Below are 8,937 nucleotides of genomic sequence, written 5' to 3'. Positions count from 1 at the left end.
GGTGGAATGGGCAGGTAGGTGGGTAAACCGGTGGATGGATGGACGGACAGATGGATGGATGGATGATGGGTGGGTGGGTGGGCGGTGGCCTGGGCGGATTCCTCGTGGAGAACCTCCCTCACTAGGGATTCATGAAACGTCGGCGACGGTGGTGACGGCAGCTGAGATGGGTGTCCCTTGCCCTTTTCTGTCCCCACCGTTGCCCACGGGGACCCCAGCCTCTGTCCCCCGTCGGCCACTCTTCCCCTTTGGGAACCTTTCCTTTCCTCCCCTCCTAGCCCTCTGGGCCACAGAACCTCACTGTCCCGGCCTGTGACTCGGACCGTCCATCACTGCCCCCTCCCCCTGGTGTGGGGAGGGACAGTCCCAGGGGGGCACGTGACCTGAGGTCCGTGGGCCCTTCTTCAGGGAGAGGGCAGTCCCCTGGTTTTGGAGGGAGGTTGGCCACCCGGGCTGGTGCGGCCAGGTTTCCTTGAGCGAATGTGGCCTGTCCCCAAAGGGAGGCAGAGCCAAGCAGAGAGGACCCTGCTGTCCCTGAGCCGGAGCCCAGCTCCCTGGACCCCCACAGGGGGCCACTTTCCAGGCCACCAAGTCCCCTTTTCTGCTCAAACTGATGTGACGGGAGCTTCTCTCACTGGTAATGGAAAGAATTCTGAATGTCATCGGACCCAGGGGGACATAGAGCCGCCCGGAGACACGGACCCCGAGCAGCCATTGGGCAGCAGAGTCAGGGAGATGAAGGGTCTCCCCCTAAGGCACAACCAGAGACCCTCCAGCCCCACCGCAGGCAGAGACCAAGGACCAAGGCTGTCCAGCAGCAGGAGGGACCTGAGGTGGGCTTGACACACTTCTGCTGCAAAAACTAACTCAAAGTGACTGACATTAGGCCAGAAGGAGCGTTTACTGAATCACATAATAGAATGCCCATGTGACTTCAGCTTCAGGCATGGCTGGATCCAGGCACTCAATCCATTCTGAGGCAGATTCCCCCCCAGATGACGGCAGTTTGGGGCTTCCACCCTCACAGCACCCCAAGCTGAAGGAGAAGACCTCATTCCAGGCCACTGCAGCAAAATCCCAGAACTTAGTCTGATGGGACTTTACCAGGTCTGTGCCTATCCCACACCAACCCTGAGACAAGAAGAATCCAGGCTTGGGTGGCCAGGCCTGGACGAGGTTCACCCAAACCAAGGACCTGAGAGGGACAGGAGGAGCAGGACCCCCAAGGGGGCTGCCTCAGAGCGGGGACGACGTGCTGGGCAGGCAGAATCAAGACATCCAGCACCCCAGGAGGGGATCTTTGGCTAGAAACCGTCCCCCAGAGGAGCGGAGCCAGGGCAGGGCGAAGGAGCTCCTGGGGGGAAAGATAACACTCCCCTTGGCTGGGACAGCCTTTGGGGGAGGGCGGAAGTCCCCCCTCAAGGCAAGAGGATGGATGGAGGCCTCTCGGTTACTCCCAGCCCTGGAAGCCTCTGGTTTGCAGCTGTGACGCCAATTGTCTGCTGCCAGACACATTCCTGGACGTAGCCGGAGAGGAGCTGAGAGTCCAGGAACCGGGAGCACCTCGGATTCCCACGTCTGCCGCCCGGACCCCGCTGCACCGCCCCCAAGGGCGCCAGGAAAACTGCAGCCTGGCCTTCGGGGGCCACCTGCCTCCTGCAGGGCGTGGGAGAGACCAGGGGCTTCCTGGCTGTCGGGAGGGGGCCCCATGGGGGTCTCCAGGTCCCTTTGGGGGGAGGCTGCAGCCCTGGGGCTCAGAACCTCCTGCCCTGAGCTTGGAGAGGAAGGGGTAGATGTCCTGGTGACTTTTTAAGGGCGCCACAGTCCCATGCTTGACCACCTGGCCTCGTCCCCACATCCCCAGCCTGACTCCCCTCAGTGGGCCCCGTCCCTAAGCTCCCTCCCGTGGGACAGGGGGGTGCGCAGAGGGATGAATCTGTGGCCTGGGGACAGAAGGTCGGAGGATGATCAAGACGGTGCCTCAGAATCCTTCAGGCCTGCGGGGCTCGGCCCTTCCTGGAGGTGACGTAGCCGGACTTTCTCGAAATTCCCTCGGGGCCGCTCCCCCGGGTCTTTGGGCATCTCCCCAGCCAGACCGGGATGCAATAGGCGCTCGGGAGCCAGGAGCTGGGGGAGTCTCCCCGTGACCTTGTGGCCCGTCCACTCTGCCCACGGCTGACTCTCCCCGGTGCGCCCAGGGTCCACCCCCATCGCCCAGGCCTGGGCTGCTGCCCTGGTCCTCGTGAGCCTCGCCCTGCCGTGGGCTGCCCAGCCCCCTCGCCGCAGCCTGCAAACCCCAGGGTGAGCCGGCAGATCCGGCCTGTCATCCGTGGGACACACAGGGCCCTTCTGGTGGCTTCCATTGCTCTTAGCAAAATACCCAAACTCTTGACCCAGGGGAAAAGGTGACCTGATGTATTTTTTTTTAACTAGGGCAAGCCACCCCTGACACAAAATTGGCCATCTTAATCCTTTCCAAAGGGACAGTCCAGCGTGGTCAAGCCGTCCCCCTTCCGGCACGCCCTATCTCCAGGACCTGCCTCCCCCTGAGCTGAGGCTCCTCCACCCCAGTCCCCCGCTTCCTGTTCCTCAGACTCTGACTCCCTGGGAGCCTCCCGTGAATGGGCTCCCTCCGAATCTGCCTTCTGGGACTTGTCACCTGGGATGGTGTCCTCAGCCCCATCCTCGCTGTGGCGTGGCGGAGCGTCCTCCAAGGCTGCGTACTGGCCTGACCCTGCTCTGCTCATCCATCCCTCCCCTGGGGGCTGGGGGCCGGGGACACTGGATTTGCTTCTTCCTTTGGGCCCCTGCGGACCTGCTGCTGTGAGCGGGGTGTGCCGGCCTCTCCTGGCCCCACTCCCCGGCTTGTGCCTCCTGGTGGACTTGCTGGACCCCGCGGTGGTCCTACGTCTGATCTGGAGAAACCACCACTCTGGGTTCCACGGAGGCTGCGCCGTTCTGCGTCCCCACGGGCCAGCAAGGGTCCTGGCCTCCCACGTGCTCGCCGCCCTGTTTTCTGTCTCTCTGTCTGTTTGCTTTGCAGGTGGGCGTCCACGGGAGGGAGGTGGCCAGGCGTCTCCTGATGGAACTGTCGAGGCTCCCGCGATGGCAGGACCTGTGTCGTCCCCCAGGCCTTAGAACAACCAGTGACAGCTGCCCGGGAGGGAGCCACGGCCCTCCTGGCCCCGTCATCTCACTCAGCTCCCTCCCTGCTGCCCGCTTCCTGGTCACTCCCACCCAGGCCTGAGCGGGGAGCCGGGCAGAGGCCCCCCACGTGCTTCCCTCTCTCCGCCAACTCTCGCTGTCCGTCCTCCATGGTGCCACATCAGGAGACCCACAGGAGTGGGGTCCACACAGTAACATCCACCACTAGCACCCCATTTGGGGAGCTTCTGAGATGTGACCGTCCCATCCTGAGCCCTCCCTCTGCAAACGACGGCAGATGCAATACCAACCTCCACCTGGAGGGGGCACTATTTCACCCCCACTTAACAGATGAAGAAACTGAGGCCAAGAAGGGCAGGTCAATTGTCCAGACCACATGGCTGGACGGTGGCCACGCGGAGCTGCAGGGCCCCAGGGAGCTGCCCACCCCTCAGAGGGGCGACGCGGGCTTTGCTCCCAGAGCCTGGAGGGGGTGAAGGAGAGACCCCCAGCTCCGTCCGGCTCAGGGACACCCCGACGCCCGCCCTCCTCCCAGCCTCTCCTCCCTGGCTTGACATGGCTTTAGCTCCTCATAGTCATGATGTCACTTGATGACGGTTTCCCCGGTTGGAGACATGGGCAGAGGCCAACCAGGAAGGGCCAGGTGGTGGGACTTCAGCCTGGTTCCCTGGGGAGAAGGGGGCGGGTAATGGGAGGAAGGACATGTGTCGTGAACCCACGCGAACCGTGGACAAGTGGCCAAGCACTGGGGGGCCCAGAAAAGTAATGAAACCTGTCATCCACAGGGCCACCACACTGCCCCTGCTCACACCGACCTGCCACCTGGGAGCCGTCCACCCACTTGGAAAATGTTTATGGGGCTTCTGAGCCTTGGAGGGACACGGTGATCCCCACAGTTAGGTCCCTGCCTGCACAGCTTTCGCAGGCCTGGGAAACTCCTCTACGGCCCTCAGAACCCTGCTCTGATGCCCCCTCTTATCTCTGATGGCCCTGGCTCCTCTGTCCAGTGGGCGCTTCTGCTTCAGAGCTCGGCTACGACTTCTCGCAGGGAAGAGAGACAGGGACCCACGACCACCACGGGGCGCTCACTCTGCACCAGACTAGGCCCCAGGCTCTTCAAGACAATGTGCTGCCTCAGGCTCTTAGCCACTCGGCAAGGGGGCAAATAGCTCCTCTTCTTGCAGATGAGGAAATGGGCCCAGCAAGGTTAGGTCTCTTGTCCAAGGTCACACAGTGTGCAGGTGAGAAAGCAGGGACAGGAAACCCAGGCAGTCCCATGCTAAGGTCAGCGGTGTCCATGCAGTGCACGCCCTGAAGGGTCCATCAGGACTGTGCTCTGCCCCCAGACTGCAGCACCAGCAGGGCACACGGTGGGTTCTCCAAGGGAGAGGGAGGTGAGGCAGCCCTGGTGCCAGGCTGGGGCTGCGCTACCCTGACCGGGGCCTAGGTGGCGCTGTGCGCACTCCTCTCCCGCCCCCGCGCCCACCTTCAGCTCCAGCTTTGAGGGTCTGAAAGACGCTTGTCTCCTCCCCAGCTCCCTCTCTCCAGCAGCCTCGGGGACCAGCACAGCCTCTGTCCCTGCTGTTGAGCCGTCTCCAACCCCCGCTGATGCTTATTACCGCAGTGGGCCCGAGAGAGGCCACCTTTAGCTCCCCCAAATGTTTTGGGGTGGAGGAAGCCAGAGGTGCAGAAGAGCCCCGTCCTTGGTCAGACCCGGAGACACCCGGTGGCTCAGGCCAGAGGGCTGCCAGGGACCCACCCAGCCTTGGTCTCTCCTCCAAGGCCAATGACCGCCCCTATAAAGTCCCAGGGACCAAGACAGAGTATCTCAGCCACACGGCAGTGCCCAGATGAGAGGCCGGGCCGAGAGAGGGACAGGGCAAGCACAGGATCTTGTCCCAGAGGCCCCACGAGCCAGGCGGGAGCTGGGGCAGGACCCGGAGGAGCTGATCCGCCTCCTCAGCAGTTTTCAGCTCAGGCTGAGGCCGCTCCTGCAGGGCCCGGGGCCACGGAGAAAAATGCAGTTCAACCAGTTATCTGTGGTAGTAATAATAAAAATAACAGCAGTCCGCTCCGTCTGGTTTCCAGCTGTCGCCCGCATTACCTCACTTGCCCTCTCTCCTGCGGGGGGTGGGGGGCACATGCCACTGTCCCTCATTTTATCCATGTCAGTGCTGATGCCCCCGGGAAGGGTCTCACCCGAGTTCCCAGAATATCGGGAGCAGGTCCCAGCTCGCGGGCCTCCTGGGCCTGGGTCTCACCCTCCTGGGGCTGGAGGCTGGGCTTCAGGAGCCGGGGTGGGTGGTCATTCTGAGAACTCGGGGTGGGGGTGTTTAGAGTGCTCCGCCTCCCCCCAGACCCTGCCCCCCACCCCCTCCCCTGCAAAGGCGCAGCCCTGCTCTGTCCTGCTGCTGCACCCTCCCCCTCCCTCCTCCCCCTCCCTCCTCCCCCTCCCCCATCCCCACGAGTGCCAGAGGTTTCCTGGCCTTGGGTGACCATCAGGCCTGTTTTTCTCTGCCTGACCTCAGGCAAGTCCCTTCCCCGTGTTGGACTCAGTTCCCCGTCTGTGTGATACATGAGGGGTCTTCAGTGGACCCTCTGCCCTCGAATCTGGTCCCCCCAGGGAAAGGGTGAGGGCGAGACAACCCGAGGGAAGAGCAGCAGCTGTGCCCGGGGCACTGCCGGGCAATAGGGGCCTCATGCCGGGTTCTTTGCTGGTGGCACAGGGCGGCCCTGGTAGATGCCGTGGGGCTCAGGGTCCGGGAACAGGAGCTCTCCCCTCCCGGGCCTCCGTGTCCTGGCCTGTCTGCGGGTGTGAGCTGCCTGGCGTTCCAGGGGGCAGCGAGAGAGCCTGCGTGGGGTCCACGCGGCAGCTCCTGCAGCATGCAGACGCCCTCCACGCCCTCCTCCTGGGCTCCTCCAGGCCACGCAGGGCTCATCTTAAAGACAGCACCTGATCTGAGATCCGAAGCCCAGGGCCTCCGCTGCCCGCCCTGCCAGGGCTCCCCTTATTGAACTCAGTCCTCGTAAGCAGCACGAGGTGGGCAGAGCCGCTCTCCTATTTACAGAGAGGGAAACTGAGTCACGGAGAGCAAAATGCCATCTCCCCGCAGCCTCCAGTGGTGCAGAGAGCCCGGGGATGGGGACCCGGCAGTCAGGTTTAGTGAGTAGCTCCTTGGTGCCGAGAGTGCTCTGATCCACTCCCCGTGCCGGCCCTGCCCGCCTTCATAGTCCAAGAGAGGAGCGACCAACATTGTTCCCACTTCACGGACCAGAAACTGAGGCTCAGAGAGGTGAAGTCACTCTCCCCGTCAGTGAGTGGCCGAGCCACGACTGGAACCCAGAGTGGAGTGGCTTTGGGATCTGGTTCTCTTAACCCCACCCCAATTGCCACCTGAGCCTGGCAGTCCCCAGAGTCCCCGGCACCACCCAGGGGTGCAGGCCAGACCCCCCCAGCCGCTGGGGGCCCTCTGGAGGGTGAGTGTGCATGTTCGGTCCCCTGGAGGGGACGGAGGTCTCCCCGACCCAGGTCCCCAGCTGGGCAGGGAACAGGTGCAGGACCCTGGGCTAGTGGGGGAGCTCCTTGTCGGAGCCCTGTGTGAACCAGAGGAAACCCTGCGGCAGCCCCTCAGCCCCGGCCCCTGGCGGGAGATTAACAACACAAATACCCAACAATCTCCATTTCAACACTTGGGGAGGGGGCCTGGGTGGGGAATGCCCCTTCAATAACTTTCCCTCTGTTCAGTTTCACCCAAACGTACACTCCAAGACTCTCAATTTTTTTTTGGCTGTTTTGCATTTTTATTTTATTTTGACAAATGCTCAAACTTTCCTGCCACACATTATTCTTGGCCAGGTGACAAGTGGAGCGGCCCGGGGGACCCTTCTCTGACACCCGGCGGGAGGAGGCTTCTGAGGAAACGTTTGGGTTGTGGGTTTGAGGCGGGATTTCTTTCTCGGTTTTGCTGCCGGCCCTCGCCTTGTGGCCCACGGGTGTTTTGACGTGGCCTAGGTCCTCCCACGACTGTGGTCACCCCCAGGGTCTGGCAGACGTGGCTTCCCCAAGCTGGAAGGGCAGATTGGAGCTGGCACCTCACCTCGTCCAGGCTCTGCGGGGTCTGGCGCTGGGGTCATGGGCAGGGTCCTGTCTGGCTGGCCTGGGGGTCGGGCAGGACTTAAGGGTGGACCTGCCCTGCTCTCCCATGGACCCAAGGAAGGGCTGATTCAGGTGGGGAAAGGGACCCAGGTGTCCAGCTCCCATCATCCCTCCTAAGTCCTGCCCACCCTGACCCGACCACTCGGCCCTCCACGGCTGCCCGCACGGGCTTCGCTCCAGCCATGAACGGCGTGTCCCAGACATGCTCTATTGTGGGGATTCTGACCGTGGAAACGCACAGGGAAGTGTTCCTCTGGTGAGCCAACTCCCGGGGTGGGGGATCGGTACCCCGTTCCCCACCCTTAGGATGCCCTGCCACCTCTCTTAGGGTCTAAACATATAGTTAATACATGTGCAGTGTCTGGCTGGAATGGCAGTGCCCTGAGCAGCCTCTGGGTTAGAGCCTCATCAAGCCTGGACCTTGGCTGCAGGCACATCACTCCCGGGACTAGAGGCATTTGCTAGAAAACGACAACGTTTCCCGAGCTCCGGGTCTCCTGGAGCTGCCTCCCAGTAACTTCAGACGCTGGGCCTTCTGGAGAGCCGCAGGAAGCTCCTGGTGTGGCCTATTGTCACTGTAAAATGTAACCGCAGGATAAGCCACCTACTGAGACTCCAGCAATGATGTGGTCAGGGTACCACGACCTCCTGTGACCTGTTGGTGGAAGTCAACGCGGCCGCTGGACAATGAGCCACTCTGACGCCGCCCGCCTCTGCACCTTGTCTCTGCGTCCCCCTTTATCATTATTGTTGTTTCTTTCCACTTTGTCCCTCTGAGGGTCCTCCCCTGCTCCTCCCTCCACCCAGAAAGCCCCACGGCTCCTCTGTGGTCCTGGAGGGCTCAGCTGGATGGTCACCTCCTCCGACAGACCTTCCTGACCACCTCGTCCAAAGCAGAGACCCTGTGGACGGCCACCCCAGCCCCGGGAAGCTTCGTGACCCTCGGGAAGCCCTTTCAAGTTTCATCGGTGTGTGTTCTCGCGTCCTGCTGCTCCCAGCTGACCAGGTGAATGCACCAATAGGCAAGCAGCCCACCCCGAGAAAGAAGAAACGGACGAGTCCAGGCCGTGGCTGGAGAGGTGCCCCGAGCTTGGGGACAGAGGGCAGTGACCCTTCAGACACTGCTGGAAAGTTCCACAGACACTGAAGGCGCTATTGAAACTGGATTCCGCCTGGGCACCGTGACCCGCACCTGTAGCCCTGGCCACCATGTGGGAGGCTGGGGAGGGTCCTTGAGCCCAGGAGTCCAAGGCCAGCCTGGGCATGGCGAGATGGCATCTAAAATGATAATAATCCTAACAACGACAACAACAATCCTTTCACTTCCACTTGAGAATCAAGACCCCAACATGGGGGTCCACCTGTGCCTGTGTGGCTGCCCTTCATGGGAAGGCCCCAAAACTGGTCCAGGGGCTTTGGGGGCCGCCCATCAGCAGGAGTCTGGTCCTCACAAGGAGGGGCCAGGCTCTCTCGGAACCCTGACAGCATCCTCGAGAATATTTCAAGACTGTTTTTTTTGGTACCGGGGATGGAACCCAGGGTGCTCTACCACTGAGCCACATCCCCAGTCCTTTTAGTTTTTTTATTCTGAAACAGGGTCTCCTTCAAGTTGCTTA

Source organism: Ictidomys tridecemlineatus, chromosome 11 (assembly GCF_052094955.1).
Source record: "Ictidomys tridecemlineatus isolate mIctTri1 chromosome 11, mIctTri1.hap1, whole genome shotgun sequence".
NCBI classification, from domain to species: Eukaryota; Metazoa; Chordata; class Mammalia; order Rodentia; family Sciuridae; genus Ictidomys; species Ictidomys tridecemlineatus.
The sequence above is the reverse complement of the archived record's forward strand: the minus strand, read 5'-3'. Positions refer to the sequence as shown.